Raw genomic sequence first — 9,054 nt, forward strand, 5'->3', positions numbered from 1 at the left:
ACACCATAGAGGCCAGCGCTGCAGATTAAATCTTGCAGCCAAACTAAGCGCCAGCTAAAGTTTTGTGCCTCTTTGTTCTCAACCACAGGTGGGTTAAAATTCCTCCCAGGGAGATGCAGATATTTTTGAGTGAGATAGGATACTGTTGGGAAGCTGTGTAAAGAACGTGTAAAGTGCATAATTAAGCGGTTTTGCCGTAATGGGATGGATCGATGTGTAGCCATATACGGTAAAGCTAAGCTAACAGACCTGTTGCGAGTGAATAGCAGTAACACGCTAAAGCCATGAGGGATGGTTTCATAATTAGCGCCAGACCTATTAAAGGGTTATTTAACTGACCGTTCTGGTTTATTTTACTGTATTTGTGTATGTTTATATGGCTATTGAATATATGAGGTAAAGTACTGTTAGGATAATTTTAAGAATGGATCTATTGTTGGCTCTGGGATAAATGTAATGGTATGTTATGTGATGTTATGCCATTATGTGAGAAAATTGAAATTGAGATGCAGATTAAATCTTGCAGCCAAACTAAGCGCCAGCTAAAGTTTTGTGCCTCTTTGTTCTCAACCACAGAGCCACCGGCAGGGTCTAAGAAAATACACACACCTCTCCCTGACACCCCTAGGTTGGGGAGGGTAACACCAGCAACAGGTGGAAACACTCGCTGCTGAAAATGCCTCACTACGGGACTCCGTTAAGTCTCTAGCTGAGAATGTGGCTCATCTAAATGAAGAAAATAAAAAAATAAGAGACTGTCATCGATCTCCAAGCCCATAGCATGAGAGATAACCTGATGTTTTCAGGCATCCCAGAATCTGCTGAAGAGGACGCAGAAGTTACTGTTAGAACATTTATCAAGACCCACCTGAAGCTTCCGGAGGACACTGTGGAAAACATCTGCTTTGATAGAGTCCATCGGCTGGGAGCTAAGAGGCCTGGTGCCCTGAGACCGCGTCCTATCGTGGCTAAGTTCGGATATTTCAAGCAGAAGCAGCAGGTGAAGAGTCGCGGCAGGGAACTGAAAGGAACGGACTTTGGCGTAAACGACCAGTTCCCCAAAGAGATCCTGGAGCGACGCAAAGTTCTGTTCCCAATCCGACGCAGCTCCATTCAGAAGGGCTCCCAAGCTGTCATCGCCGTGGACCGGCTCTACGTGGATGGGCAACTCTACCGCGACCCAAACATCACTCCCTGGTTATATTAACGACATTCCAGATAAGAACCCGTTATATTTTTCTTTGTTTCCCTAATCCTCTTCCATTCACATCAATTTACCTTATACATGTTAATTCGCTAATTTAATGTTATGTCATAACATAACAAATACACTACCGTCAGTCTCCGTAGCGCTACAGTACTAACAATGTTTTCGTTTTTCTGTCTTTCACTCATACCCTTACCCGCGTGCCCCTTTGTATGTCTTTTTCACTTCGCCCTGCTTTCACTGCACCGATCACCTGCTTTAAATTAATACTCAGTCACTCACAACACCCTCCCCATACAAAAATGTAATATATGGCCATATACACTCACCTAAAGGATTATTAGGAACACCATACCCCCTTTCGCCTTCAGAACTGCCTTAATTCTACGTGGCATTGATTCAACAAGGTACTGAAAGCATTCTTTAGAAATGTTGGCCCATATTGATAGGATAGCATCTTGCAGTTGATGGAGATTTGTGGGATGCACATCCAGGGCACGAAGTTACCGTTCCACCACATCCCAAAGATGCTCTATTGGGTTGAGATCTGGTGACTGTGGGGGCCATTTTAGTACAGTGAACTCATAAGAACATAAGAACTATACAAACGAGAGGAGGCCATTCGGCCCATCGAGCTCGCTTGGGGAGAACTTAACTAATAGCTCAGAGTTGTTAAAATCTTATCTAGCTCTGATTTAAAGGAACCCAAGGATTCAGCTTGCACTACATTATCAGGAAGACTATTCCATACTCTGACTACACGCTGTGTAAAGAAGTGCTTCCTTAAATCCAGTTTGAAATGTTCTCCCGCTAATTTCCACCTATGGCCACGAGTTCTTGTATTTGAACTAATGCTGAAGTAACTATTCGGTTGAACAGCATCCAAACCTGTTAGAATCTTATAGACCTGGATCATGTCCCCCCTCAGTCTCCTTTGCTTGAGGCTGAACAGATTTAGCTCAAATAACCTTTCCTCGTATGACATTCCTCTAAGACCAGGAATCATTCTTGTGGCCCTACGCTGCACCTTTTCTAAGGCCGCTATGTCCTTTTTAAGATATGGTGACCAAACCTGTACACAATATTCTAGGTGAGGTCTCACCAAGGAATTGTATAATCTTAGCATTACCTCCCTTGACTTCAACTCCACACACCTGGAGATATACCCCAACATCCTATTGGCCTTTTATATTGCTTCCCCGCACTGGTGAGAATGAGACATGGAAGCATCAACATACACACCAAGGTCTTTCTCATAATCAGCTACCTTTATTTCAGTAGGTCCAATAAAATACCTGTACTTTATATTTCTGCTCCCTACATGGAGTACCTTACATTTGTCTATGTTAAATTTCATCTGCCAGGTGTCAGCCCAGTCACTAATTAAATTAAGATCCCGCTGTAGCTGCTGAGCCGCTAGTTCAGTATCTGCTACACCACCCACCTTGGTGTCATCTGCAAATTTCACCAGTTTACTGTATATATTGGTGTCTATATCATTTATGTAAATTAGGAACAGAAGTGGTCCTAAAATTGAACCCTGCGGTACCCCACTATGAACGCAGGCCCACTGTGACATTGAGCCTCTTATAACTACTCGCTGCTTCCTATCCGTTAACCAGTTATCAATCCAGGTCGCTACAGTTCCTAAAATACCTGTCGCTTTGAGTTTCATTGTCATGTTGAAGAAACCAATTTGAAATGATTCGAGCTTTGTGACATGGTGCATTATCCTGCTGGAAGTAGCCATCAGAGGATGGGTACATGGTGGTCATAAAGGGATGGACATGGTCAGAAACAATGCTCAGGTAGGCCGTGGCATTTAAGCGATGCCCAATTGGCACTAAGGGGCCTAAAGTGTGCCAAGAAAACATCCCCCACACCATTACACCACCACCAGCAGCCTGCACAGTGGTAACAAGGCATGATGGATCCATGTTCTCATTCTATTTACGCCAAATTCTGACTCTACCATTTGAATGTCTCAACAGAAATCGAGACTCATCAGACCATGCAACATTTTTCCAGTCTTCAACTGTCCAATTTTAGTGAGCTCGTGCAAATTGTAGCCTCTTTTTCCTATTTGTAGTGGAGATGAGTGGTACCCGGTGGGGTCTTCTGCTGTTGTAGCCCATCCGCCTCAAGGTTGTGCGTGTTGTGGCTTCACAAATGCTTTGCTGCATACCTCAGTTGTAACGAGTGGTTATTTCAGTCAAAGTTGCTCTTCTATCAGCTTGAATCAGTCGGCCCATTCTCCTCTGACCTCTAGCATCAACAAGGCATTTATGCCCACAGGACTGCCGCATACTGGATGTTTTTCCCTTTGCACACCATTCTTTGTAAACCCTAGAAATGGTTGTGCGTGAAAATCCCAGTAACTGAGCAGATTGTGAAATACTCAGACCGGCCCGTCTGGCACCAACAACCATACCACGCTCAAAATTGCTTAAATCACCTTTCTTTCCCATTCTGACATTCAGTTTGGAGTTCAGGAGATTGTCTTGACCAGGACCACACCCCTAAATTCATTGAAGCAACTGCCATGTGATTGGTTGATTAGATAATTGCATTAATGAGAAATTGAACAGGTGTTCCTAATAATCCTTTAGGTGAGTGTATGTACTTATATTTTAAATAGTATGACATATATCTATGCATATATTTGACTTATCTGAGAATATAATGTTTGCCTGTAACATATATGAACATTTATGGGTATAAACGTGAATAAAATATTTGAGGTTATCCATATATGATGCCATATATCTGCACATAGTACAGTATAGTATTGGTTTATCACATATATGGACACCTTTTAGTATAAATATGTAAAATACATATTTGTTTTCCACTTATTTAATACATGTATGTAAACATACATGCATGTGATACTGATTCATTTTTTAAAGCTGTGGCATACGGTTATGGTACTTTGTGGATGTATTTGTCAAAACTGACAAAGAAAACACTGCATTATTGTATTAAAAATACTATATTTTGTATTCACACAATACAGACATACAATCTCCAACTATAGGCATTTCATTACAAGGTATTTAGATGTAAAGACAGTACTTTTTAAATATTGGCATTTGAGGTTGATGTTTTTAAATTATTCAGACAAGTACATACAATATTCCTAATAATTATTATTAAATGGCATTTCATTACATGACATTTTGACGAGTACAAACAATATTCTTATTAACTATTAAGTGACATTCCACATTCAGACATGTACTATTTAGGACTCCACTATAGATATCAGACATATGCTCTTCTTCTTCTTCAACCTATTGACATTTCATTTCAAGGTAGTCAGATTATTCTTTTTAAAGGAATAATCTAGAGAAAAATGCTTCATTGGTTAATTTTTGAGTGGTACCAACTCAACGTATGAACCCCCAACCAGCCAAAAACTGACCTATGAAGCATTTTACTCCAAAATATTCCTTTAACCTCCTGAGACCCCACTCATTCATTTATGTCCATTGTAGTGGACATTTTATTTTTGCATCTCTCTTTTCACTGATGTTAGGAAACGTATTTATTCCTGTTGTGCACTAAAAAGGACATGCTGTGAAATTAAAAATAAAAATAAATTTGAAAAAATCTAAATTGTAAGATGTCTTATTTCCTCCAAAGACAACTTAAATTGAAGGACACGTCTTTCCTTGGGTCTCAGGAGGTTATCCATCAATTCGCATTTCACTGAAAAAACTAAAAAAAAAACTTAAAAAAAAAAAGATTAATATGATTTCACCATTTGGTCTGCTCGGGTAAAAAGTGTTTTCCATTCTATGACCCCTTTCAATTTTATTATCAATTCATCAACTCATTACGATTCAAAAACATAAAGACATAATTAACATTCAGGTTCGGAAGATTCATAAAGAGGCATTTTCTCTGAATAACTGCAGCTGGAACAGCTGTCAGATGCCCCAACTTTTTGCCAACAGCAACAAAGTGGTGTGGGTTTGACAATGAAGCAAATAAACCGGTGCTGCTTTGTTTCAAAGTAATGTCCTATGGCATAGCAGTGTACCCCACTTCCCAAGTCTGCAACAACAAACTTATCAACACTGAAAATACTTTTATCTCTGAGGACTACAACATGTGAGTTTCTCTTTCTCTCTCTTGAATCTCTTTTAGAGTGTGTAACTTCACCATTAATTACTACCCTGTCATGGTAACTGACAAGAAGTTCTCTGTCTATGTGATTAGCTACATTGTGGAGGGCAAGGTAGTCATCTTGCTCAAGTCTTACTTTCTCATGTCTGCCTCCAAGTGCAATGACCTCTTTACACCTTATTGCACTCTGGGTGTGTGTAGGACTGACTAAGTTCTCAAAGGCTGAAATGCATTCAGAGGATGCATTTGACAGTGCTTTTTTGGCATACAAGGACAGACCCTTCTGTAACTGAAAGGTTTTGGCAATCTGCAAAGGGACCCCTTGTGTGCTCTTGATCATTTTGAGCAGATTGTGATTATACGACTCAAATATGAAAGCTGAATGTGCCCATAAATGACCCCAGTTTTGCACACTTTGTGCAAGGTGAAGAGAGAGATGGACATTATAGGACACGTTCTGTATACCATTAAGATCACCCATTTCAATTACAAATCTCCTAAGCAGTATATCAGCTTCCTGAATTTGTTGCAAGGGGACACTTTCAGTCAAAAGTAATGCCAAAGCCTTCACAAATCGTGCCCAGTGCATTAGATACCGCTCAGGTAAGATCCCTTTAAGCACAGGGATGCTATAGTAGAAAAGCCACATGTACAACTCATGCGCCTTCCAATAGTTTCTCTCTTGCAGTGATCTAGGCACTCTGGAAACACAGGAGGGTGGTTGGATAAGATGAAGTTTTTGATCAATCACTTGGATACACCTTCCCACATACCATGGGTTTTCATGGTTTTCACTTCTAACCCACATATAAGTCATGGACCTTGCAACATCAAGAAGACAGGCGTGCATGTAGTCAGGTACGCAACCTTGTATCAGGTCAAATGATGGAATCAAGGACAAAACAGATGGTCCTTTCACTCCTTTCACAGCAGTACAATTTTTATAGCCTCTCGAGCAAAATCTTGGCTGCTACTATGACTTCTGCTTTCAGTATCAGACTGGAAAGGGTAGACCCGTACATGACCTTGCCCCTTCTCAAACACTGTAACTTTGTGTAAACAGTATGAACATCCAAGTTCTCCATTGAATTGCTTATAATTCTGAACCATCGGTCTTGCAACAGAATCACATACTGCAACCAAAGGAAATACTTTGGACTGACCACGAATACCATTTACATTGGTCCACTCAAACCCATGAGTAAGCAATTGATTGCATTCTTTCACAAACGGTGATACGTATGTGTTAAAGTTTGGCTTTGATGAACCAAACCATAAGGCTGACAACATGACTTGTTTTGCCCTCAAATCAGGTGGTAATTCATTGACTATATAGAGAAGTGGCCAAATACTGTAAGAAGATTTCTTAAACACAGGTACCCCATCACAGCTAAAGGTTAGTGTGAGATTGACATGATGCTCAGACTGGCCTTCACTATCTCTGTTAACCCTCTTGTAAAGCTCACCATCGGTGATATCCATCAGTGGTCCAGAGTGAGCACCTCTGTTAGGCCTAGTCAACTGGCTAAAGAGTTCCTCCTGTTCCATCATATTCTTCAACTGTGATTCGAGTGGAAAAACAATAAAGAAGTGCCCCTGTTTCATGTGATCGGCTACACTACAAGAATATTGACAGTTAGGACAAACCACTTTTTCTCCCTCAATGTCTACAGAAATTGTGCATCCCTCACATATGTAGTGAAACTGAATATTTCTTTTTAAGTCATCAAAATTTTTGTAAAAGTGATGTTTGGTAGATGACACAGCATGCCTTTGACTTATTACATTAACAACTTTAAGTGTGTCTTCTAAAGCTTCCTTGGTCAGTCCATGCTTGAGTTTTAAAGCAAGAAGTAGCAACTCATGCTGTTTTCTTGTATCCTCGACAGTAGCAGTTTGCCGTTCCTGCATATTTGCACAGGAAGTGTTTGTAGAGGCTTGGTAGACTGGTGGTATGAATGAGAGGGGAGGTTCTTCACAGACCTGCAACACACAAAGCAATATAAAATGTTATTTTATTTCAGCCAATGATACTAAATAGCAATGGTAAAGTATGTCTATTAATCTTACTACTATTATAAAGTACAGGCAGGAATTCAATAAACTTGCATTTAGCATTCAGGTTTGTTGAGATTTCACAAATAAGCAAAAATATGTTAATATGTGACTAAAAGTAATGATTTACTCTCCACTATTAGCATTTACCGATATACTTGTAATAAGTGTAGAGTCAGGACCAGGATCACTGGTGACGAGCACAGTATCACAGGAGACGGCTGCAGGATCACAGGAGATGAGCTCAGGATCACAGGAGACGGCTGCAGGATCACAGGAGATGCATGCAGGACCAGGATCACAGGAGACGACTGAAGGATCAAAGGAGATGCATGCAGGACCAGGATCACAGGAGACAAGTGCCCGACCAGGACCACAGGAGACAAGCGCAGGATCACAGGAGACGTGTACAGGACCAGGATCAAAGGAGGTACGTGCAAGATCACTTAGGTTAACAGCAGAATGACATACCTGAAATAGGAAACCGATATTGATGAAAATGATGAATATCATTTCAAGGCAGTATTTCAATTCGACATGTTTCCGTAATCTCAGATAACACACGATTTTTTTGTAGAATAACAAGGCAACTTAAAATGACTGAACTCGGGCTAGACTGCAAATACACTGTAAAGATGACATTATAACTAACTTGGACTTATAGAATGGTATAGAATGGTAGCAGGTAGCCTGCAATCCTGACACATATCATCATAGAATTACACAGAATTTCATGGCATGCACATGTAAAGTGACTTACTTTTTTTCTCCTTGGGGAGCCTGGACATGCCACCGACCTGAAAGAAGAAAATAAGAAAAACTGACCATTGTATTTTAACACTAAGCTTGACTGTTTATTATTGGTTTAAAAATCATCATTAAACGGAAAAAAACGCGCGATATTTCTGATTTCACAGGCGGTGGAGATAAACTGTGGGGACTGCAGTCATTGTTGGAAAACCAACTATCCTTAGCTGTAGTGTAAATATAGTTTAGCACCCTTCAGTACAAACACACACTGACAAATTAATGCTTCATACTTTGTTCTCCTGCTTAACATTACATGTTCTTTTATTGCACAGCTACAATAAACTTAAACATACCCAGAGCTCTGAGCCTACCTATGCATAAGCAATTCTCATGAATGAAATGTGGAAAAGGTCAATAATACTCAAGTTTCCCGTTTTCTTAAGCTTTCCAAATTTAACATTCAGAAACGGATAATAATAATCGAGGGATGCTTGCTTGCTAGTTCAAGTTAGCTAGTGATAATTACTAATTAGGTAACTATGTCTTAAGCACGCAAAAGTCTTTTAAAGTTAGCTGCATAATGCACTTACCTTTTCCATCGACGTGCTGTTCGCGAGGGAACTGCTGCACCCGTGGTAAGGTATTTTCGATACTCCATTATGAACTTAAAATCAAAGAAACGTCTTCCGTAGTTGACTCACCAAGCTAATATTTGAACCTTCACAGAAAACGGGCTCTGACCTCACTTTCTTGGAGCACTTCGTAGTGAATTACATAACCTCCGGTAACGGACATCTGATCTATAAAACTAAAATAACTAAAACAGAAAAAAATGCTGGTAAAATAGTAATAATATAACAGTTTGTAATTTCGGATTTTTAAAAACATGTACAATTTTTATTGAGTATATA

The 9,054-nt window shown here is 40.0% G+C and overlaps 1 long non-coding RNA gene across 2 annotated transcripts; it reads right to left on the reverse strand.

Annotated features, from left to right (window-relative positions):
* Positions 1 to 4,180: 4,180 nt before the first annotated feature.
* Positions 4,181 to 8,879, reverse strand: LOC140578811 (uncharacterized). Of its 2 annotated transcripts, XR_011983082.1 has the most exons (4): positions 8,734 to 8,879; positions 8,154 to 8,190; positions 7,544 to 7,864; positions 4,181 to 7,321 (listed from the first exon to the last, which is right to left on the reverse strand). It is a non-coding gene; the product is annotated as an uncharacterized lncRNA (long non-coding RNA). The 2 variants fall into 2 exon arrangements; XR_011983084.1 differs by lacking the exon at positions 8,734 to 8,879 and having other exon boundaries at positions 8,154 to 8,220.
* Positions 8,880 to 9,054: the final 175 nt, after the last annotated feature.

Source organism: Paramormyrops kingsleyae, chromosome 1 (assembly GCF_048594095.1).
Source record: "Paramormyrops kingsleyae isolate MSU_618 chromosome 1, PKINGS_0.4, whole genome shotgun sequence".
NCBI lineage: Eukaryota > Metazoa > Chordata > Actinopteri > Osteoglossiformes > Mormyridae > Paramormyrops > Paramormyrops kingsleyae.